Consider the following 23,375-nt stretch of genomic DNA (forward strand, 5'->3'; position numbering starts at 1 on the left):
TGAGAAGCAGGACATGTTTCAGGGAAGTTCTTAGCACCCCAATTTTGCAAGGTCAAGAAATATATGTCCAGTGTACAAAGGAGATGAATGCCCAGCTGGCCATTTCCTGAGCATGTTTTTTTCTTTCCTTTTTTTTTGGGGGGGGGGGGTTTGGGGGAACCAAAAAATGGTGTCAGTGTTGTCGTTCCAAGGATGGCTTCTTACAAGATGTTTTGCAAGTGTAGTCCTTGGGTATTTGCAGCCAATATACTGTATTGTATCTATTACCAGACACCCTCTGTGCATCAACTGCAGTTAGTGGTGGTCCTAGGCCCGGGGGCACACCTTCAGGGGTGCCACCTCCACCTGGAGGTGATGCCCCCTGGGGATTTCTGAGGGCTGCAGAGGCCACATGTAGCCTCCCGGACTCTCAGAAGGCCTCCGAAAGGTCTTTAATTGAAAGTTATTTTTAAAGGTCTTCTGAAGGCCTTAGAAAGCCTTCTGAGGGCTGCGGAGGTGGCACACAGCCTCTCTGTCCCTCAGAATTCGCGGGACTGGGGTTGGGTAAATGAAATACCCCCAATCCCAGGCGCCCCACTTACCAGCCCAGGCAGCCAATGGACTGCCCAGATTTTGCCCACTTCTGCCCAGTAGTGCAGGGGAGGGGCTGGGCAAAGGCTTCAGGGTTTGAAAAGCCCCCACATAATTATGAATGTCAGAAAAACACAGATGAACCTGTCTATGGAAAGTACAATGGTCCATGTGCTATCACCATTTTGTATTGGAGATATGCTTTTTAGTCTGGTTCTGCTTGTACGTTGCCCTTCCAATTGGCTCCCACACAGGTGCACTCCTGGTGTGTACACATCCTGGCCTGTCCCTTTGATTCTCAGAGAGTATCCCTAATCATATGGGACAATTTGGAGGAATTGTCTAACCCCCCCCCTCCCTGCAACTTACGGTCCAGTCCTAATGCCAGAAAGCACAGGTGGCCCTTGCGCTGCCCTGGTAATGGCCATCCTGAAAATACCATAAGGCACATTGCAGTAGCTAGGAGGGGAAAAGTGTTGGCACTGAGGCCTGTGCCAGTTGGCTTTGTGCCTCTGTGTAGGTTGGTGGCCTGCCTGGACCCAGAAGCGATAGGTTTTCTGCCAAGCGATGGGGAGGCATTCCTGGCTGGGGAGAGGGTGTTGAAAGGCAGGGAGGGAGCAGATCTGGGTGAGAGGAGAGCAGGCCATGGGCAGTTTGGGCCCAGGAGAAGGGCAGAGACAGCAACCTTGGATCCTGTCCCCCCTCCTCGGTATGCCCAGACCTTGGAGGCTGACATGGGTCTCCTCGATTCAGTGGCAGTGATTGAGCTGGTGCAGATTTGAGTAGACTGGAGACTTCTGGCTGCTTTCCTGACCCCACAGGACACCGAGGTTTCTGCGCTGCTATAGCACAGGCTGCCCCAATAGGATTAGATTGTAAGGGAAGTGACTCAGGAGATAGGGGAGTTGTCATGAATGTTGATGTCCTTAAATGCATGGGGCTGGTTGGATGGGGTAAATATAACCGAAGCCAGATTTTTTTTTGGGGGGGGGGGATCCTGAAATGGGGCAAGAGTGAGCTTCCCCCCCTTCAGGTTGCACTAACATCCAGGAATGCAGTTAATTAGGAAATGCCTATACGCCAACCCAAAACATATATCCGGATTTCAGAATGAAAGGTGTCAATCCTTGTGTCAATCAACTGACAAACCAGTTTCCTCATGACATTAATTCTTGCTATTCTCAGAGAAAACTGCAGAGGTCCATCCAGGCAATTTCATTTTTTGTTAGCAAGCAGCAGGGTATATACATAATTATAGTATGCTTTTGTTGTAAAAAAAAATTAAATGGACTGACTAATCTTGTCAGACCCTGACAATGACAGATATAATGAACTTACTGCCCTCATTAGCTACCAACTTTTTATCTTGCCTTGTACCACAGAATAAATGATTTTGTTATTTAAATTATCAACATCGGTCTGTCTTTGTAAAAAAAAAAAAAGTGTAGATTTTCACATTGCTCTTTTTCTCGTTTTTTGCATCATAGAAAGAGAGAGATAGGCAGGAAGTGAGAGTTGGAGATGCCACATATATGAGTGTATGTTGTCTTCAGCAATATTTTCCTTGGGGAAAGGATGGGAGGTGAGTTCTTTCAGAGAGTAGAAGTGACTCCACCATGATACTTCCTCATGGCAGGAATGGGGAAGCACCCACTGATCTGGCTTCTTCCTGGTAGTCCCTAAAGAAAAGAGAAAGTACAGTGCATGCTGGGAATTTGCAACATGGCCTGCACTTCTGGTTTTGACTAAAAGGTTCACGTGGAAATAATTATGTTTAAAGGAACCTTACGAGAAAAGAACAAGGAGAGTAAAGTGGATCTATCCTGTCCGAGTTGATATTTTTGGATGGGGGCAGTGGTGACCTTCTTCCCTACTAACTCGTCTCACACTTTCTTCTCACGGTCCTTTCATTTTAAAGGAGCATTGTGAGTGGATAGGTGTGAGTGGCCAGCAGTTCCACATCATAGTGTTGCAGGTTCAGAAATTCAGACAGGGATCAAGGACACTAGGAGGTCAGGAGTAAGTTTATTCCATTGCTAGCAATGTGTTCCTGCGGGATCTTTCCCAAAGGCCATGCAGCGAAATACTCAGGGCTCCTAGCTTTTATACACGTCAGATTTAACTTTGATTGACATATGACAAGCAACCTATCTCAGGAGCTTTAGCATACCACGTGAATCTCTGCTTCCGCCTGCATCTTCCACTACTCAACACTCTCTACTCTATATGGCATTTAAAAAAGCTGTGAAAAATTACTAAGTGCAAAAGTTTCATCTCCCCCTCCTTGTATTAGCTAATAGCATGCAAAATTCTCTTTTCTCTTCCAACCACCTGTCTGTTGCAGTTAAACTAGCGGTTTCTTGTTTTTTAACTGCAAAAGTTCTGCAAAACAACTTCTTGCGGTCAAAGCTTGTGTCTGCAACACCACTTCCTCTTTAACACAGGCACGGGGGTATTTTCAAGCATTCAGCTGAACTAAACAACCAAGTACAAGGGCCTACTTTAGCCAAGCACTCTGTACCTGCTCAGAACAGGCTCAAATAACTCTGATCATGTACAAAATCCCAGAAATTTCCGCTAGGCTCTTCCCACAATAGGGGTTTAGGAGCATTTGGTTTCAAGCATGCACCCTGCTCCAGCTTGCTGCTTCAGGAACTCTTTATTACATGTGAGGTGTACACAACATGAGTGTGCTATGTCAACACTGGTCCAAAATCTTGTAGCTAGTTTTGCCTGTTGAGTTGCATTGATGCTTCCCTTCCCTGCCTATTCCCTCCCTGGATCCTTTGTTGCTTCTCCAAAGTCTCTCCCACAACTGTCCCATCTTGGCTGCTCCACCTGTCACCGCTCGTTCTCTGTATCTGGGTTAGTCCTCCATCTTCTTCCTTCCCCACCTCTTCACCTCTCTCTGTCCCTCCTCTCCTAGGGTATCCCCACTTCTTCCTTCTCCTGTAAACCCCTGCAGCCTGTAAAGTCTCCTTTCTGGTGTTTCTGCCCTTTCCCCTTTCTAGTCCCTTGTGCCTTTCATCTTCTCAGTCCCTATCGCCGTTCTCCTCTCTGGCTTTCTAGCCCAATCATTTTGTCCCTTTATATCTCCCCACTGCTGCCCCCCTTCCTTACTGCTGGCATTGTTCTAAGCAGGTGAGCTGACAGCATGGTGTCTTCTGCCGCCAACTTGGTGATGTCACCAAGTGACATCCCAGGCTGATCTCCAAAGGTGGTATATGTAGCAAATGGCCACAGTAGGGAAGAAGAAGCAGAAGTGGATCAATTGGCTCAATTCAGGTAGGCTGGAGTGACGTGGCGGCAGACTGAGGATGAAGGGCACTCTGAATTGGCTGCTTCCCCTGCAACCTGCCAATGATGTAAGGGGCATCATTCACTTCATGCCTGGGTCAGCTCTGTATTCTCTCTATACAGATGCTCCCTTAAGACTAAACTGACTTCTGAGTGCTGCTGGGTAATTGTTGCTGAAACCCTGCAGAGCTGCTGCTAGTCAGTGTTGACAATGCCAAGCTCAATAGACCAAGAGCCTGACTCTGTAAGGCTGCCACTCTTGGTCCTGATCTAGCAAATAAAAACAACTGCTCTAGTATTGGTGCTTCTGCTAAATTAAGAGTGACTCATGCCTCTTCCAAAATTAGTCTCTCCCGTTTGCACACTCCCCCTTTTAGAAACCATTCAAGGCAAAGGGTAAAATAATCATGCTGTCCCCACTCATTCACACCTGGTCAGAGGCCATGACGTTACTCTTAAAAGTGTGCTGGTTCACAACCAAAGCTGTGCTTACGCATGATGCAGTCCTGTTTCTTTTTCCCCTTCTGTGTCCCTTTGTGGGCCCCCCCTTCCCCAGCTCTCATCACAAACAAAAGAAAGTGTTGGTTTCTACCCTTGCCTGGTGGGCTTGCTCCCAGTTTCCTCTTTTGATGGTTTTGTCACACTTTTTAAAACCTACTCATGTGTCAACATATCATCCAAGAAAACATTCCCCCAGTGTTCCCTGACTGAAGCAGAATAATTAAATCTAAAGACCCCCTTGTTTAAAAGAAACCTTTGGCTTCTAGGAAACAGTTAAGAGGGCTTCAATTAGAATGAAAAGCTGCATGAAGGCCCTTCGTAAACAACAAAGAAGGCTGCCTTAGCTGGGGAGGCTAGCATATCATAATCTGAATGAGTAATTTATTTGCTGATAATGGACTCCTGTAAAGTGCAGGTAGAGGGCCTCACTCCCTAAACATCTCCTGGAATATTACTGAGGCATTGACTTGCTAGTGTAGCAAAGGGTACGCTTAATTGAGTAATTATACTTAATGCATTTTAGTTTTGCCGTTGCCATTTTGTTGAACAATAATTGCACACTTCTCTCTTTTTTTTAAAGTTTTGATGAATACAGCCAAAGCGACTTTACATTTTTGTTTCTGTCAAAATGATGAGAAACCAGAGTGTTTGCAGGGTCCCTTCTGCACAGAGGTTTTGCACCCTTTTAACTACAGTGGTTTAGAAGCCAATATTGTTAACTTTGTGGACTCGAACTAGATGCGACCTCAGAGGTGTTGTTTACACTTCTGTGCCTTTTTTCTGTAAGTAGCCACAAGGGTCTCAGCTTGGATTGGTAAAGGGTGAGGGTTTAAAACCTTTTCTGCGGCACTATACTCCCAAGAAAAATTCAGCCTCCTGAAGCTGCTATTTGACCTGAAGGGGAATTGCTGTTGGCAATGTGAGTGGGGAAAGGGTTAACCCAGTCATGCCAAACATGACTATTGGCTCTGTGTGCTATAGTGCCTAGAGTACTGGACTAGGACCAGTCATACTAGATCAAGTTCTTGCTCAAGGCTGGCCTAAGTTGAGGCTGATTTGATGGGAAACACCATCTGCTACTTCTCCTACTACTCATACTCCTGCTCCCTGGGTTGCAAAGGGAGAGGGGAATAAAGTGGAAGAGGAAGTGTGGAAGTGGTGGGCTAGAGTAAGACCAAGACCTTCTAGCCCTCCACCCTGTTCTCTTTCTTTTTGAATCCAGGCAGCAAGGTGAGGAGGAACAGGGGTGGTGATGGCTGGGGAAGGGGAGACAGCATTTAGCATGCTACCTCAGCTGCTGCGAGGCCTTGAGTGAGCCCTGTCTTCACTCACCCATGAATGCTAGGTGACCCTGGGCTAGTCATTCTTCCCCAGCTTGAGCTACCTCATAGTCTTGTGAAGAGGGGAAACGTACTCCAGCTATCTCATTGAGCTAGCTAGCTAAACAGCAAGCAAGAAAGAAAAGGGTTCAACGTCATTACTCTCTTGGCTTAAAACAGCAGTTCTCAGATTTTTGATCTCTGGAGTCCATTACACTCCTAAACAGAGTCTCGTGGAGCTCCAGACTGCTGGCACATGCACAGAGTTGTTGTACCCCTGCCCGGAAGGGCAGAGCCAGTTGGTAGACAGAGGTGCGTTCTGTCCAGTGCTGCTGAGACCGAATAAGCAAGACACTAGAAGGTGGAAGGCTAGGAGGCTGTTTAATGTTCAGCAAGGCATGCCTGTGGCCCCTGAGAGCTCCGCTCAAATTCAGAAGGCCGGGCTCCAGTGGGGTGTGACACCTTTTTATACATTTCAGTCGTCATTCAAACAAAGTGTCTCCCAAAAAGGGGGAAGTTCCCTTCGTAACTTTGCTACTTTGTTCTTCTCATGCACCCACCCTCTTCACTCTCTCTTGCACTTGCCGCCACTTTCTCAAAGGGAAGTAGCCTTGTGACCGTTTCACGATGCTTGCTGTTCTATTACCATCTGTCTGTGTCTGGCCTGCGGTTAGTAAGGCACTTTATTAGCCTGTCAGCAAAAAGGTTCTGTTAGTGATAAGCTTAGCAAATCTGTAAGTTTAACTTCCCCTAAATTCATGCCTTTCCTGTCTTTGTTTCTGCTCCCCCTCCCTCTCTGTTCTTTGGAAGGGGGGGGGGGTTTAAGGCATTTTTCCAGGCATCAGAGTGGTGTAGCACCAAGAAGATGGCAACCACTTATGGTGTGGTTTCACATTTTGAGAAACGCTGGCCTAATGCAATGTTTCAACTGTTGAGAGGACTCACAGAGAAAAAGCCATCTTGTTGTTAATACAAAATATGGGGTTCTTTTCCCCTAGTCTCTGTGTTTATATCTACATTTGGGCCACAGTGCCTTGTTCTAGTTCTGCTGCTTGTGAAACATCCTCTCTTATCTGCTCTTCTAAAGTGCAGAGCTCGGCTACCCACTCGTTTTCTCTGGAGTAGCAACTTCTTTGTTCAAGGACTCCACATCTATCTCCATTTTAATGCCCACATGAGTCATATTTGTTTGTAACAGTAGTACATTAACTAAATTAGTTTGAACTCTTTAGTCTGTGAAAACTGCTCATAGACTGGCCTCAGGCTTTGGCTGAAATGTTTTCAGACGGTTGTAGATTATATAAAATGTTGTTACAGAGAAACAAATTAATTTTACCTTATGAAAGTTGGAAGGGTTTCCCCATTAGGAGTCAATCCTTGTTTATCCACAAAATTTCTCCCCCCTTTTTAAGTTAATCAGTCATGAGGCACATAAAATATATCAGTCAACGTGAACAGATTAATTCAATAAAATATAGTTCAGAAGCAAAGGGATGCTGGAAATTGTATTTCAAGCAGACAATTACATGTTTACAGTTTTTCCAGGAAAGAGTACTAAAATAAACCTTTTTTTTGGTCCATTGCAAGTCCAAAGTACAGGTTGAAACACCTACACTTATTTTTATTATGCATTTCTAGCATGTAGAAATGCTAATCCTAGTAGACTGGTATACGCTTGTGTCCCCTCTACAGATAGGAAGCCAGGTGCTCCAAATGGCTGCGATTGTAAACACAATTATTAGGGAATAAGTCCCACTGGACACCATGGAACTATGATGAATTTCCTGATGAAACCACTCTGTTTCCTTGATCTCTTCCAGTATTTTGAGCAGTTTTAGTTCACCAGCCAGTGAGTCTGTGCCTTTCAGCTACTGAACTCCCATTCCCAGAACTGAATGCAAAAATCGAACTATAGCAAACTATTTAAAAAACAAAGTTCCTTTGTTCAGGTGATTTAAAAAACAGCCTTGCTGTCCTTTGTGATGTTAAGATAGTCATTAAGATGACATTAAGAAGTCCTGGAACGTGCTGGAATCCCTAGCATGTATTCACTGCTGAAACAGAGACGCCTGCGTTGGCTTGGTCATGTCCTGAGAATGGATGATGGCCGGATCCCAAAGGATCTCCTCTATGGAGAACTCGTGCAAGGAAAGCGCCCTACAGGTAGACCACAGCTGCGATACAAGGACATCTGCAAGAGGGATCTGAAGGCCTTAGGGATGGACCTCAACAAGTGGGAAACCCTGGCCTCTGAGCGGCCCGCTTGGAGGCAGGCTGTGCAGCATGGCCTTTCCCAGTTTGAAGAGACACTTTGCCAACAGTCTGAGGCTAAGAGGCAAAGAAGGAAGGCCCATAGCCAGGGAGACAGACCAGGGACAGACTGCACTTGCTCCCGGTGTGGAAGGGATTGTCACTCCCGGATTGGCCTTTTCAGCCACACTAGACGCTGTGCCAGAACCACCTTTCAGAGCGCGATACCATAGTCTTTCGAGACTGAAGGTTGCCAATACATTAAGATGACAATCTAACAATCAGTCTCTCTCCAGGCCCTTAGAAAGGATTATCTTTCTTCAGGGGGAAGGGAGGGGGTTGCCTGGAGAATGATTGATGGATTGTCAGCTGGTTGCCCTCTCTATTGTAAAGGACTGTTTTCCTTTCATTTAAAGGGCCCTTCTCATCATGTTGAGATAAAAATCTCTACAACTGTAAGAAAAGCATTTTAAAGGGGTGCATTTTCCCCTTCTCCAGGGATCAGGGCATTCCTTCTCATTTGCAGGGGCCATTTGACAGGAGTCAAATCCCTGTATAAAAAATCCATGTATAACATCAGTGTAAAATCCATGTTGGACCTTTTGCAGCAGACACCATTAGCCACAAGGGGGAATTCAGTTTCTCTTCACTCACAGTAGTGAGTTCTCTCCAAAATTTGGAATGTGCCTGCCCATTGGCACACACTGCTGTCTGCTTTGTTCCACTCCTCCAACCAGGGAGTGTCACACTCCAGCAAGTATAAAAGGGAAAAGGTCTACCTAGAAGGCATCAGGTTTCTGTTTCAGTTCAGTCCCTTTTGCCAAGTCCTCCCTGCTCTCACTTCTGACCCACCTTTCTTCCCATGTTGTTGTTTAAACTTTTAATAAAAATGGTCTCTGCCTGGTTTGGCGATTCTAATAAGAGCCCCTGGGTTCAGAGTTCTCCTGGGAAGGGATTTTTGCCCTGATTGCCTCCCTTAGTTTGGTCTTGTAGCCTGGGCTGGTGGCAGGAGGTAAACTCTACCAAGGCTTTCCCCCACTTGGCTGCTTGTCCAACAAAGTAGGGAGCAGGAAAGGGGTGAACATGCTAAATATTAAATGCTTCTTCCTTTGGACAGTCTTGCATTCTCTTGGCAGTCTCCGCTTGTCTACAAGACCTCTTATTACACATGCTTAGTATTGTACTGTATACATAATATGGGATTTTTGGAGCAGAAAAAAATGAGTTTACATGTATTTTTGTGAAAACTAAGGAAATGCGGCTTATTATTAACAGTATTATTATTATTATTATTAACAGTATTTATATACCGCTTTTCAACTCAAAGTTCACAAAGCGGTTTACAGAGAAAAATCAAATAACTAAATGGCTCCCTGTCCCAAAAGGGCTCACAATCTAAAAAGATGCAAATGAATACCAGCAGACAGCCACTAGAACAGACAGTGCTGGGGTGAGGTGGGCCAGTTACTCTCCCCCTGCTAAAAAAAGGAGCACCCACTTGAAAAAGTGCCTCTTACTCAGTTAGCTTATGCTTATGTAAAGTGTTCCTAAGAATATTTCTTTTTAGATTAGCCTTCTGATTTTATTACGGTCATTTTAGTGCTGGAATGTTCTGTGGGCTTTATAGGTGTATTTCACTTGTTTTTATATATTACAGTATATGATTTGCTCTTTTAATCTTTATTATGCTGGTTGTTTTTTTAGCTATATTTTAATCGTTATGAATTTTCACCCCACCTCAGCATCATGTCTTTTCCAGCGGCTGTTGCTGGTGTCTCTTCTGTATGTGTGTGTGTTTAGATTGTGAGTCCTTTGGGGACAGGGAAGCATTTATTGATTTATTTCACTGTGTAAAATAAGTAGTTCGCTTTGTGAACTACTCCTGTTGAATAGTAGTATACAGGGAGCCCCCCTTATCCACGGATCCTGTATTCGCGGTTTCACATATTCACGGATCGGGTCTGTGGGACTTCCTGCACATGTCACCTGCATCCACCACCTCTGGAAGCAAGGGGTGCTCCCTCCCACTGGCTTTCCCAGGCCTCCTAATGCCTTATAAGGCATTAAAAACATCACTTCCGGTTTTTCAAAAAACCAGAAGTGACTTTTTTTACTCTAAGAGTCAGTCTGAGCCCGGCAGACCTCTGGGCTCAGAAGACCCTCCAGAGGTGAGGGGAGTGGAGCAGATACTGGGGCACACCTGTATAAGTATTCTCAATAATACAATAATAATAATTTCTATTCCATTTCCATAAACCTTTATTGGCATTAAAACAGTAAATAGCAATAGCAGTAGCCAGCACAGTGGCTATGTTGCCGAGAGAGAAAGTCGCAACAGGGAACTGGTAAGGGAAGAAAGGGGGGAAACAAGGGAGGGAGTAGGATCAGGGTGGGGGTTTTAGCTTGGCAACTGCGGAAAGAAATTCTGCTACTGCGTTGGTAATGGCCACAGAATTGTCACTCAGGAGGACAAGTAAAGGATCAATAGAGGTACCCGAGAGAGAAGACATCAAGAGTCTCAAATGTATGTCTCAGAGAGATTGGTGAGCCAGGCAACAGAGTAATATGTGGTCCACTGTGTCCTGCTCTAGGGAGCAAAAAGGACATAATCTGTGATCGCGCAGGATGTTGGAAAATCTGCCAAAGTGAACAGCTGAGGGGAAGATGTTGAATCTCGCAAGCATGAACGCTCTCCTCTTGGTAGGGTTAATCAGCTTACTGAAATAGTTAAAAGGGCGACCAAGTGAAGGGAGAAGGCCAAAAAACTGGGGAGAACAGGTAGGGTTGAGATTTGAGGAGAGTTGGTTGAATTTGGATTCCTAAAGTTTAGATTTGATAATTGAGTGGGCCCTGTGGAAATCAGTATCTGCAAGGGATTCAGGAGAGAGGTCTAATGAAAGAAGCTTAGAATCAATAAATTTGAACCACTTGGAAAAGTAAGAGTCCTTTAATAGGTCTTTTAAGAGGGACTCAGAATAAATACTTAAGTGTAAGCAGAGTCAGAACTTGAAAGTGAGGGACCACGCGATGGTAGAAGGGAGGTGGATCCCTAGTTCAAGCATAATAGTAGATAGTCTAATTAAATTGGGGACCCCCAGAATTCATCTAAGGAAAGAGGCTGCCACTTGATCCAGACCTTGGTTCCCAGGGAAGAATGTTCTTCCCCCCCCCCATTAGAGTAGAAAGGATAATGCCCCGTAGTAAACAAGGAACACCCACTCACAGTTCAAAAATATGGCGTCTGAAGGAGTAGTCCAGTTGGCAGAGATAATGAAACTCCCTTTTAGTTCTTATAAGCAAAACAAAGTTGGTCACAACAGGTCTGGGAATCGTTCCAGTAGCCTGATAATGTGGCGGAAAAAAAACAACCTGCTAAAAGCATGAAAAACAAAAAAGGAGTGATAAGGGTAGCAGAGCTCCAACTCTGGCGTCTTCTCGGCTAGGACTCCCCACGTGACCCCTAATAATAATTTTATATTTTAATTATGGTTAATTGTTATGAAGTGTTTTATATGCTTTTGTAAGCTGCTTTGTGTGCCCATCTGAAAGAAAAGAGGGAAAAATATTGAATAAATAAATGGTAAATACATAGGAGTGGCCACAGGGGAACATGGTCAGCATCTGCTGGAGAACGACAACTAGCCACAGCTCCACTGCAAATGCTTACATGTATGCCACCCCTTCACATGTTAAAAAAAGCCTGCCACTGAAAAAATGGGGCAGCTGCCGAGCTCTGTGTGTGCGTCGTAGTTCTCCTTAATTACTCCCCTACTGCCCTGTACCATTTGTAAGCAGGACGGGAAGGGTCGGAGGGACAGAAGTGGCAAGAGGGAGGAGGGCCACATGCAGCAGCTGCAAGACTTACCATGACCACCCAATCCTTTGCAATCATACTCAGAAGTAGTCCTACTGCGGCTGGACATTCAATGAAGCTTTCCCCTCCCCACCAGCCATGTGGTGCAAAGTGTGATTGCTATGAACTACCTTCCCTGTCTCCTCCCCCTCCCTGGGCTTCTCCAGCCAATCGTAGAGCAAGAACACCCTTGGCTCTGCCTCTTGCCCTCCCTCAGCCAATGAAAATATCAGAATGTTCATCCCTTGTCCAATAATAATCCATTCCTTCTTTCTATCAGAGATGGGAAAAGATAGCCCTGTCCTGCCTTCCCCCATTCATTGCAGGAGGAAAGCATTAACCCTTTCCTGCCTCCGGGCTGGAACTTCCTATCACTCGCCCGGTCGGAATGCTGGCCCCACACAGTTTTTCACACCAGGAAAACAACCCTGGTGATTTGGATGAACCCCCCACATGATTAGACAATTGTGAAATGGGAGAAAGGTGGGACATGCTCTCACAATGTACTCATATCCTAATCATGTGGAGGCAGGGCCACTTGGAAAGTATCATCCAAACTGGTCTTCTGATTGACTTAATAGATTGATAGAACAAGCCTATTGTATAGATATATTCAAAAAAAAGTATGCCATGGGGTAGGTGTGAGTGGAATCCATCTCAGGACAGTGGTGCATGATGAAGGGGGATTTAATACTTCCCTACACTCTACTAATACTACATCCTACACCCATTTTGTGCTGAAAAATGACCCTGACATGACTATTTGCAGCTCTTTGCAGCAAAAAGCTGTGTTTCTTTTCCCCGAAAGCCTTCAGTGTCTCCCATTGCTCCAGCTAAGCCTCGTCATCCTAACACAAGCAGCTGCTATGAAACTGCTTTTACTCTTGAGGGTTGCAACAAACAGCATTTCCAGTCTCCATCCTTTTTCCTCGTATTCATTAGGATGTACCACTTAATACATTAACAAGCTATGTTACAAAATGTGTTGCTTCCTCTGTTAATAATGCCTGGTTGGCTTTTTATGATGTCCTCAACTTGCACAGCCTTTTTATGATGATGTATAAGTTTTACATCTGAATAGCTTTGGCAGTCACGGTGTGAGAAGCGCTGATCAATAGCTAATGCTTAGATGAGTATCTCTATTCAGAACCTATCTGCTAGCATGAAGAGGTGCATTCATTCTGTTCTTGAACCAAAATCTGTCAGCACCATAGAATGTTGGAACGTGCCAGTCCCGTTGAATAAGGACTATCATTCGCACCAAAATTGAATTCTCACTGTGAAAAAGGTGGAAGGAATCTTTTAAACCACACCTGGAGATGAATCAGATTCCATTGGCAGAAAACTAACCATCTTGTTATATAAAGTATTGATCTTTCAGTAAGAGAAAAGTTTAGGCATCCCAATCCTAGACATGTTTATTCAGAGTTAAGTCCCCATTGAGTTCAATGGTACCGACTCCCAATATCCAATGGTGGCAGTGCAGTGATTCTTGCCCACCACCCTCCTCTTCTTCATGTTTCCTTTTCTGCTCTGTTTCCCTCTTTCTTTTCAGATTCAGGGAATGGAAAAAGCAAGCTCATTGCAGTGATGTAGGTGCGGTACCTCAGGGACTAGGACGGGGTCTCTAAACTTTTCAGCCAAAGGGCTGCATCAAATATCTGGTAGGGTGTCGAGGGCTGGAAAAATAAATAAATTTTAAATATAAAATTTAAATAAATACATTATAAAGCTGAAGGCCTTCAGAGGGCCCAAAAAGGTAAATTCTAATTTTTTCAGGAAAACCAGGAAGTGATGTTTTTAGGCCTTTAGAAGGCATTCTGAGGGGAGGCGCATGACCTCCCCAGCCCTCAGAACACCCTCCAGACGAGACTAGAGCACAGCTCTGGTCACATTTGGTTGAGTGAACCAGAGGCTTGCCACAGACCAGATAGAGCAGCCATTTTCAACCACTGTGCCGTGGTACACTGGTGTGCCACAAATGGTCCCCAGGTGTGCTGTGGGAATTTGGGAGAGTGTCATTTATCAATAGGGCCATTGGGGGATGTGAGCCCCCATTTGACAGCACAGTGTGCCTTGTCAATTGTCAAAAAGCTGATGGTGTACCTTGACCATTTTAGTGCCTTGCCAGTGTGCCGTGAGATGAAAAAGGTTGAAAATCACTGGGATAGAGACTTGCTGCGGGCTGCATCTGTCCCCTGGACCAGGGTTTGGAGACTTCTGCACTAGGAGGCCAGCTCTGGAGATATAGCTTTAAAGCCTTCTACACACCATCACTCCAATCTGCAGGGGACCAGGTTCAGCTGCAACTTACAAGTTAAAAAAGCAAACATGGAAATTCCACTTTCATGCTTCTCATAGCATGTTATTTGTTTCTCAGATTAGGAGGAAAAAAGCAAGACAGAATGGATGACAGTAACCACTTTTTCCTGGCAGGAACAAATGGCCAGTTATCTTTTTGTTGTTCCTTCCTCAATTTTTTTTTCCAGCATGTGCCAGGAGTAAACATACAGGAACTCATTAAAAAAAAAAGTACCTGAATGAATATGCTTGATTTGCATAATTAGTAGGCAATTTATACAATACGCCAATGAGGCTGCCTGGGGAAAACTGTCAATTGGGATATGGCAACTCTAGCACACATATAACCATTTTGCTTAATGTTTTTAAATGGCAGCTGCTCTCACATGTCTATAAGTTACTCTTTTCTCACTCACATATGTTTGCCATTAGCATGTACATATAAAGTTTATTCAAACAGAATAATGTACTATACAGTACAGATGCACCAAACAGAATAATATTTATTATACAGTGTATCATATAATTATACTAATCATATGATACACTGTATAATAAATATTATTCTGTTTGGTGCATCTGTACTGTATAGTAATTGTATGTATTAAAGCTCTTGGACATGCCACCATACAGCATGCCATTTTGCTAGTTGCCAAAAGGGGGGCCAGCTGAGGCTGCAAAACTCCTCAAAGTTCAGTCCCAGGCAGGCTCTTTTTTGACCTTTTTTTTTTTTTTTTAAGTTCCAGTTAGGACTTAACCCACAGTTAAGCTCCTGGAGTGAGCCCCCTGCTGGAGGCTGTGGGTTAAGTCCTACCTGGGACTTAAAAAAAAAAAAAAAGTTAAAAAAAGAGCCTGCCTGGGACTGAACTTTGAGGAGTTTTGCAGCCTCAGCTGGCCCCCCTTTTGGCAACTAGCAACCAACCTTTATATTTTGCAGCCATGGAGCACCTTCCCACCTTAAAAAAAAAAAAAATTCCTCAGTGGGATTTGAACCCCAGGCCTCTGGCTCCACAGATCTATAATTTAACCACTGAGCCACCAGAGGTCTTAGGTTCAAAGTGTTTGGAACTAACACTTGAGGCACTGATGGCCACCAGCTGGGCTGAAGACCTTATATATTTGTTCTGAACACTTTAACTACTGTATAGGCTTTCCTATAGCCCAATGGAGAGAGTTTCCTATAGCCCAATGGAGCACCTCCCCACCTAAAAAAAATGGGGTGTTTCACTCCAGCTGTGGCAGGAGTGCTTTTGCTATCAGGGAGCTCACACGGGATGGACGTGTGTGTGTGCGCACGCGCATGCATGTATAAAAATGGTTTAAAAATAAATAAATAAATAAAAAGTTGTGAGTTCCTGCACCTATTTTTTTACAAAAAAAGCACTGCATCAACCCATGGTATCTTTCTGGGTCAGGTGGCCGAGTTGGGGCTTGGGAGCACTGCTTTGCTGTAGTTTTGCTCCTTCTTGACTGACAGGTTCCAGAAGGTGATGCTGGAGGACACCTGCTCAGTGCCCTGTCCTTTACAGTGTGGTGTGCCACAGGGTTCTGTCCCCCATGCTTCTTAATGTGTACCTGAAACCACTGGGTGGGTTCATCTGGGGATTTGGAGTGGTGTGTCACTGATATGGTGATGACACTCAGCTCTGTCTCTTCTTGCCATCTCATTCTGGGGAAGCTGTGGATGTCCTGGAGCACTGTCTGGAGGCAGTTGAGCCCTGGATGAGGGCCAATAGACTGAGATTGAACCCACGAAAGACAAAGGTCCTCCTGGTCAGGAAAACCTAAATGCAGGTACTGAGTCACCAGCCAATCTGAATTGGGTTGCACTCCTCCTACAGGAACAGGTAGGTAGTTTGGGAATGCTCTTAGACATGACCACTGTTGTCCATGCCTTAGTCTTCAAGACTGGATTACTGTAATGCACTCTGCCTAGGGTTGTCATTGGTTTGGAAGCTGCAGTTAGTACAGAATGTGGTGGCCCATGTGGAGCTAGGTGGTTTGATTCTGTTGGACCACTGCTTTGGCAACTGCACTGGCTGCCCATGCATTTCCAGTTCCAATTCAAGGTGCTTTAAAGTCCTTCATGGTTTGAGTTGATGTTATCTGCCCATGCATTCTGGCCTTCCCTCTTAGGTCATCTGAGGGTGCTCTCCGACAACTGCAACCTTTGTCTCAAGTTAGAGGGATGGAGGCACAAGGGCAAACCTTCTCTGAAGTGGTGCCACAATTATGGAATTCTCTGCTGGGGGAATTAAGAATGATCCCCCCCCCCATGACTATTCGGTGATTGCTCAAAATGTTTCTGTTTTGTCTAGTGTTTGGGTGATGGGTTGATGCTTGTTCCTCTGTACAGCAGATGTTGGTTCTGCTGCTTCTTTCTGGTGCAAATAGTCCCCCCTCCAAATAGTTTTATAGCTTAATTAATTAATTAATTTATAGCTTTTATACATTGTACATTTTATTGTGGAACTTTGTAAGCCACATTGGGCATTTGCTTTGGCATGGAAAAGGTGGAATATAAATTTATAAATTATTTTTTTTCCTTCTGAATTGCAGGGGGAAAGAAATTTGTCCTCCTCTTCCACCATAATCCTTATCTTGATTGGGCCCAGCCATGGCAGCTATTTTAATGTTAAAAAAATAGCTATCTAAAGAAATTACCTTTGCTAATTTTGGAAGGAGTGTCTTTACCAACAGAGCAACTGCATCCCCAATCTTGGGCAACTACTGTAGCATCTTCTATTGAAAAACTAACTGAAACTTCAACTGTGGAAAGTGTAACAAATGTGTGCTAATTAGCTGGAAATGTTTCAGGAGTCATGCAAATCTATCGACGTTTGTAATTGTTAAAGATCTCCTTATGATAATAAAATGGTAATATATACTTTTTTTCCTCTTGGCTTCTTCTTCCCTATCATTTGAATGCATTTGCTTTCAATTAGTCTTGCAGAGTGGTTTATAACCTTTTCTGTAGCTTCTATTTCATTAACAAACTCTGCCCTAGACCACCCTGCTGACAGGTTCGCTTATTTTAAATGTTACTGATGATTTTATCTGTTCATTTTAAATATTTGATGGGAGATCTTACAGTGAGAAGTTGCCCTTTTAGTCTGCAAACCTTCTCTTTGTTTCTAATTTAAATGACCCATTAAATTTTGACCCTCTGAATGTACTTCAGGCACTTTTCATAAATGTTTCTCACTTAAAGTACGTTCATCATTCTAAGGCAGGGGTGTCCAAAGTTTTTGGCAGGAGGGCCACATCAGCTCTCTGACACTGTGTCGGGGGCCGGGGGGGGGGAAGAATTAATTTACATTTTCAATTTGAATAAATTTACATAAGTTTACATAAATGAATATATTAAAGATGAGCTTATATGAATGAATGAAGGTCTTGCAATAGCTCAATGCCTATAAAAGGCCTTGCAGAAAGCAAGGCCAGCCTTTCCTTCACTGCCACTGCATCACAGATGTGAAAGAGCAAGCAGTGGAGGGAGCTCTCATCCCACAGCTCAGGAGAGGTCAAACAGTCGCCCTCACTCTGAGAGAAGTTGCGTTGGACCAGTGTGGGCTTCAACAAATCTCCAGAGGGCCAGAGGCTCATTGGAGACTGGGGGCTCCCTGAGGGCCGCATTGAGAGGCCTCGAGGGCCGCAAGTGGCCCCCGGGCCGGGGTTTGGGCACCCCTGTTCTAAGGGAATGGTCATTGATTAGCTTTCTATAGTGGAAGGCCACATATGGTGGAAGGCTTTCTATAGTGGAAGGCCAGGAAAACCTGAAAAAGACAGCTGTAGATAGAAATAAGAATGGGTGCCATATTTAACTGTAGGGTCTTTTTCCTTGCATTTACTCTTTGTCGTGTCAAGGGACCAGAGGCATCCAGGGTCACCTGAGTAATGGGGACTGCTGTTTACACAGTTTTCCTCCATCTTAAATGCCTGAACCCCACCTACTTGAGAAGTTGTCCACTCTGCAAGCTGCTGTGTGTAACCCCTACCTCCTTCCTGCCTGTGTCTCTTCATCTCCCAGGTTTTGGCTGCAGGCAGAAGGATGGAGGATCCCTGGGACTTCAGGTCTGTCAGCCAGACCTTCTGTGTTTCCCCGGGGGAAAGCATACACTCTGGCAATCAACTTAAAATTTACTTTACTTTATTAAAGCTTTTCCATGTTAGTAAGTAAGAGAAAATCTCCCTGCCCCATTGGCTGGGGCTCTAAAATGATGGTTCCATTCAGTGAGTGAGATAAATACATTTTAAAGGCAGCAGAAGACAAATGAACCAGTCATTTAAACATGATTGTAGACTCAGAATCCCACTGCACAGGGTCAGCGTTCAAATGGGTAGAGCATCCCACTGCATATGAGGCACTCCTCAATAGGCTCACCTTTCCCACTTATATAGCCCGTGTGGGTTCATTCCAGTCAAATCTTAATTCTGACTCATGATCTGCCCCCCCCCCCATGTTGCTACACCTCCAATTCACAGGTGCCTGGCATAACTCCAAATTGATAGCATCTGGTCCCCTGTCCTTGCAGCCCCCATTGCTCATCATATGATGCCCATCTGATGAGTTACTTCCTTTTAGTTCTCAAGCAGTAACTCTCTACCCTGACATCTTTGAGTGGCAGTTTTATTCTCCTGGCTGGGAAGTTCTCTGACTCCTCCATCTTTTCCAAATGATTTCACATTTCACACTTTCCTCCCCCCCAAACTGGACCTTACAGGAAGCATTTCCACTACATATATTACATCCCAGATCTCACAAAAAGGGCATCTTACTTCAGAGTACATCATCCTTCTTCCCACATTTCTGATTCACACCTCCTGAGAGGAAGTAATGGGGGGGGGTGGAATCCCACCTCTGTGATTGTTCGGATATGACAGTTCTACCTGGCTTTGGAGTGGACATTGATTGAAACATGGGAGACATGGTGAAAAGCAGGTCACCCCTCACCCCCTGCAAGTATATTACATGCTCACTCGATTCCAAATTTGATGTGTTAATGGTTTTTAATGCTTTTTTTTTTTTTGGCGCTTTGACATTCTGGGGTGACTTGAGGTATTCTGGTGCCCCCTCTTTTCAAATGCTGACCCCCTTGCCTCTCTCCTCCATAGCTTGTTGGATTTGCAAAGGAATTGAGGGAACAGAGTAGAGGAAGACATGCAGAAAAGAGGAGAATTGTAGCCTAGTGTGAGGCCTCCCTGTGGGGGGGGGAGGGGAGGGCCCGCCCGGCATTTCCGAGGGGGACCCCCTTGTGGAGGCCTCAGACTAGTTCACCAGAAGAAAGGGGGGGGTTGTGTCACCCGGCTCCCCCTCTTTGGGTTGGCAGCATTTGCCAGAGTCAGGAGCAGGGGCTGCTGTCAGCAGATCCTCCTGCCTGCTAAGTATTAATGATAATTGTCCCAAGGAATCATATGGCAATATGCAAAGGTTGTTAATTTGTTCTCAAAAGGATGCAGACAAAAACAGATGCTTAGTGGCAATAAATTGTTTGGACATTTTCTTCATTGGCTGTGCCTTTTCCCCCCCCAAGTCTTTCTGCTCAGCACTAGAATTTCCTCTGCACTGTTATTTATGGCCATTGTTGTTGTGAGGCTGCTGGGGAGGGCAAAATAGAGGATTCTGTGGCAACTTATTCTGGAAGGTTCTTCCAAGCCCCCTCATTTGAGAGCTGAGTTCTAGAAAGTTGGGAGTTCTAGAAAGTTGGGAGTCTGCTTCTGGTAGGCATGCATTTATTTAACTCATTTCAACTGCATTCATGAGTAGAGTTATCCATGTGGCTTAACACGAAAGAGAAGGACATAACAATCAAAGCTTGATTTAAGGAAAACAAAGTTCAAAAGTACAATATTAAGTAACAAGATTACATAGGTGTGCAATGCTTACAAACGATGTTAGACTGCAGAATTTTGTTAAAAGCCTTTTCAAACAAGACAAAAGAACATCAGGAGAGCCTTACTGGATGAGGCTAAAGGCCCATTTAGTCCACGTTCCTATATCTCACAGTGGCCCACTAGATGCTTCAGGTAGCATACAAGACAACAAGATACCTGCAGGGTTGCGTGCCTGCCATAGGCTGACCTGGGGCAAACGTCCTGAGCGCCAGCCTCTAGGATCCTGCAGAAGCCTCTCTGAGGCTTCCAACGGGGCAGAAACTGTATTTCCGGTTTGACGGAAGCACAGTTTATAGCGCCGGAGAACCTCACAGAGGTTTCCCCGGCGTGGGAGGAGGTTGTGTGAGGCTCCATGAGCCTCTGGTAAGTAGGGGAGGGTGGATTTCTGCCCAAGGCGGCGGTGATAGCCTGCGGGAGGGGGTGCCGTTGCGGAGTTTTGCCCCAGGCGCGGGGCTGCAGTGTTCTGTGACTGTACCTGCATCCAGTTGCCACCCCCTTGCACCTTGCATTCTGAGGCAGCCTACTTCTAAAACCAGAAGGTTGCACATAGCCATCTTAGCTTGTAATCTGTGATGAACTTTTCTTCCAGAAATCTGTCCCATTCCCTTTTAAAGGCATCCCGTGGCAAGGAGTTTAACAGATTAATTACATGCTGGCCAATGAAATATTTTTGTTTGTCTGTTCTAAAATGGCTTTCAGCATCTGAAAACAGAGATACTCTTTGTAAACAGGTATTATGTGGGCAGACGATTCTGGAAGAAGTTAGAGAAGTACTGTTCACCATTCTTGATTTTCTAAACCAGTTCCATAAAACTGCCACATCATGTGCTCAACATCAATGATTCTTGGAGTGAAATGGCCATCACAGATTGAAAAACAACAAACAAGCTTTCATAGCACCTTATCCACAATGCTTTTCAACAAGGACAGTTGAGGTCTTTATCCAAGAGTAAGTGATAAAGTGATGTAAGTGATGGGCCAATCCTATCCAGGTTTGCCTTGTATGGTGCACAGCAGGGCCTCTGAGAGGAATTTTATCAGGGGGCACAAAGTTTCTTTTGGGCCCCTTGCCAAAAGGGGAGGGGGCAATGGAGACGGGCAAAACTGGAGGCAAGACAGGGCAGAGGGAAAGTGCTGACCGTCTTCTGTCTTTGGAGCCCAGGTCTACCAGGCTTCTTGCAGAGCACAGGTCTACCCAACCATGTGGCATTGGTAGCTAGCTACAATAATATGGAAAACCAGACACACACTTACAGCCCAATCCTATGCATGTCTAGTCAGAAGTAAGTCCCATTAGAGTCAATGAGGTTTACTCCCAGGAAAGTGTGGATAGGATTGGGCTGTACCTCTCTCTAAAACATTTCAAATATAGGAAATCATTGCAGAAGATTAGTATCATTGTACTTAGGCTCACACTAGAATGGAAAGTGTCCTCTGTACACCAAAACTGACTTCTGCAGCAGCTGCAGTGCCACAGCTGTGTCCCTGAGCAACTCTACACTCCTTTGTGGTTAGTGGATCCACAAGCCAAAAAGCAACCTTAGCAGGCCAGCTTCCTCCCAGATTTGACACTGCGTTCAGGAAGGTCATGGATGCATTCCTGGGCCCGGTGTGTATGGCTTGCAGCAGCACTTGCCACTGAATGCAGGAGATTGTGTCCCCAGCATCATGCACATGCCCAGTTCACAATATGGAAATATCCCAAAATGCCCAGTTCACCCATAAGGCTCTTCTCTGACCAAAAAGCTATCCCTCTCAGAGAACCAGTTAACTGTGATATGGGCCTCCAAGGGTGAACAGAAAGGTCATAGATAAGGGCAATCAACAAATGAGGATAAAAAGGTTAGGGTAAAAGGGATGAGTCAGAGTACCAACCCCTACTAACGGATATCTCTGTAAACAAACTGCCGATGTGTATTGAATTGCCATCCTCAGATCAACATCCTGTACTGATAACATGCCAAATGTTGTTTTGGGTGTCTGCCTGTATGTTATTTTCCCCTGGATATTTTTTCTCTCTTTGTGTCCTCCTGTCCTCCTCCCCTATCGGAAAGACCCTATAAAATCCACATCATTGTAATCCTTCTTGGTCCTCTACATGTGTGGAGGTCCCGTTTGCAAACGAGTAAACGTTAAGAAGTCCTTTGAATTCTCCTGTCGCCTGTTTGATTGCCTCTCCAAAATCCAAAGAATCGTGTGTGTGTTCATTCGGGGTCACACAGGTAGCAAGTTCAGGTGAGATAGGAAAATGTCACATTCCAGGAACCTTCTGGGTCCCCTCTTTTGACTCGTGGGCCCCCTTTCTGACTCTGGGCCTGGGTACAAATTACCCCCTTTACCCCCCTCTCCTAGGCCCTGCTTTGCACCCCTTCTAGCTACGCCACTGGGAGACACATTGCAACACATACATACATACATATATATGTCACACACATACATACATGTCATGTGCCATGCAAGGTGAGGGCCTTGCACGCTGCGGAGAGGCTCCCTGCAAAACCCAGTGCTTTGCATCCATATATGTCGCATACATACATGTCACACACATACATGTCACACACGTACATACATGTCACGTCTAACCGTGTGCGTGACCAAAGCCTTGCAGCAAGTCTTCACGAGAGGAGTGATTTGGGGTCTGCCCCCGGTCTGCATATGAGAAATGGCTTGCCTGAGATGCAGACGAGCCCCCCACGTGGCTCCCTGGGGCCCAGGTCCGCCCGGAGCCTTGCAACTGGTGGGGGGCCAAAAGCCATGACCGGGTGGGGTGTGCGAGCCCATGCCCGGTGGTCTTTTCCTGCAGCGAGGACCGGCCATGGGCCATGGGTTCAAACTCGTGGCCAAGGCGACCCCTTGCGCCCCAGACAAGCGAACACCCAGGTAGCCCCAGGCCAGGCGTGGAGCGCTCTGCCCAGCGGCCTCTTAAGGCGCCTCGCAGCTGGGACGTCAGCGACAGGAGGGGCGCTCCGCCAGCCCGCCACGCGGCCAGGGTCACCTCACTCCCGCTCCGCCTGCCCTGGCTCTGATCAGGGGCTCTGTGGCTGACGACGGCAAGAGCCTACTCAGAAGTAAGTCCCATGACAGTCAGTGGGACTTACTCCGGGGAAAGTGCGCCTAGTTTTGCAGCCTCACACTGCAACCCTAGCCACACCTACCTGGGAGTAAGCCCCACTGACTGTACTGGGAGTGTCTTCCGAGTAGACATGCATAGGCTAGGGCTGTGAGGCTACAAGCCTAGCCACACTTACCTGGGAGTAAACCCTACTGACTATAATGGGACTTACTTCTGAGTAAAGTAATGCATGGGCTTGGGCTGTAAGGCTGCAATTCTAGCCTCACTTACCTGGGAGTAAGTGACAACAAGTGACCATTGTAAGTGTCCATTGACT

Source organism: Tiliqua scincoides, chromosome 5, assembly GCF_035046505.1.
Source record: "Tiliqua scincoides isolate rTilSci1 chromosome 5, rTilSci1.hap2, whole genome shotgun sequence".
NCBI lineage: Eukaryota > Metazoa > Chordata > Lepidosauria > Squamata > Scincidae > Tiliqua > Tiliqua scincoides.